We start from the raw sequence: 1,491 nt of genomic DNA, 5'->3' as shown, positions 1-1,491 counted from the left end.
CAAAATAAATTAACTAAACAGATTCAAATAAAAATTGATCATAATGTATTACAGGAAGGGAAAATAATAAAATGAAATAGAAATAAACATGAATTCAAATAACATTAATGAAAAAATCTAGCCTAAAACTAAATAACTTAGAAAGAAAAATAACTAAATTCCATCTATCTTCGGATCTCTGGCCGGAGGAGTAAAAGAGTTAACATGATGCCGTAACATACGTAACTGACTTGCCGTGCTGCTCATGTGTTCTAGGACTGCAAGTCTCAAGCTGTGGAAATCTTCCCTGAGGGCGTTTTGTTCTGACATCAAGGCTTCAATGACGGTTTTAATATCTGTTCCTGGCATATGATGTCGGAGATCAGGCATGGCTGATTCTTCGGTCAGGACAGGCTGAGGAGGAGGATCAATATCATGGTAGCCGGATGGAGTCTGAGGGTCAGATTCAGCAAGAGAGATATGGTCAACATAATGCTCATAGTCATCACAAATCTCATAATCCTGGATGGATTCAGTGGTAGCGTAATTTAACACTAGTCCCCGGCAACGGCGCCAAAAACTTGATCGCTCGACTGTGTGAGTCGAGAATGGGATACAAACTGCAAGTGCACAGTTCTATCGCGTAGTTTTAAAAGATATCGATCCCACAGGGACTTATGAATCGATGTACCGTTATCTAAGGTTACTACGTAAATCTAAGGTGAAAATGTTTGATTGTTTGGGGAAGGGAGCTAAGAGCTAAACTAATATCTAGATTAAATATCAATAAAACGGATATCGGTATGTAGTTCGTCAAAACTAGGGAATCAATTCCTTGTCGGTCTCTCGGTTTTAAAATAAATCGTTTCGACTAACTTTATTGGTTAAAGGTTTTATCTCAAACTCTCGCTCTGTTGAAGAAACCATGATCTTATGTTAATGTTGTTGTCACTTATAATTAAGTCAAAAATCATATTTTGAAAACAATAAAGTTGCAGAAACTCTTTTTAAGAAAATACTGACCGTTTTAAACACCCTTATCTCAAACTTTCGCTCTGTTGACTTAGGTTATACAATTAAATCTAAATGCTTAACTCTCGTCCTCACATTCAATCTTTAAAAATACTTTTTGGAAAAAGGTCAGAATTTAATTAATTCTAAAACTTGCTCTCGCCCTGAGATAGATTTAATGACTAACTTACACTGTCCAGTTAAAACCTCAAACTCTCGCTCTGTTGGTTTCAACTTCTTTATGTCTTTTACTTTTGTAAAAAATCTTGTTATTAAACCTGTAAGTTAAGACCATAAAAAGATTGATTCTAATTTTAAGTTTGAATAGACCGACTTAGTTTTGATCCCTCTTTCTGCTTACTTTACATACCGATACCTAGGCAAATTAGCCAGACATGCTTACTAAATAATAATTATTATCATGCATACACAGACTCATTTCAGGCAGGCAATGCAAATAAACAATAGAATAAAGCATAAAATTAAATAACAATTAAAGAA

The sequence above is a fragment of the Lathyrus oleraceus genome, chromosome 3, assembly GCF_024323335.1.
Source record: "Lathyrus oleraceus cultivar Zhongwan6 chromosome 3, CAAS_Psat_ZW6_1.0, whole genome shotgun sequence".
Taxonomy (NCBI): domain Eukaryota; kingdom Viridiplantae; phylum Streptophyta; class Magnoliopsida; order Fabales; family Fabaceae; genus Lathyrus; species Lathyrus oleraceus.
The sequence above is the reverse complement of the archived record's forward strand: the minus strand, read 5'-3'. Positions refer to the sequence as shown.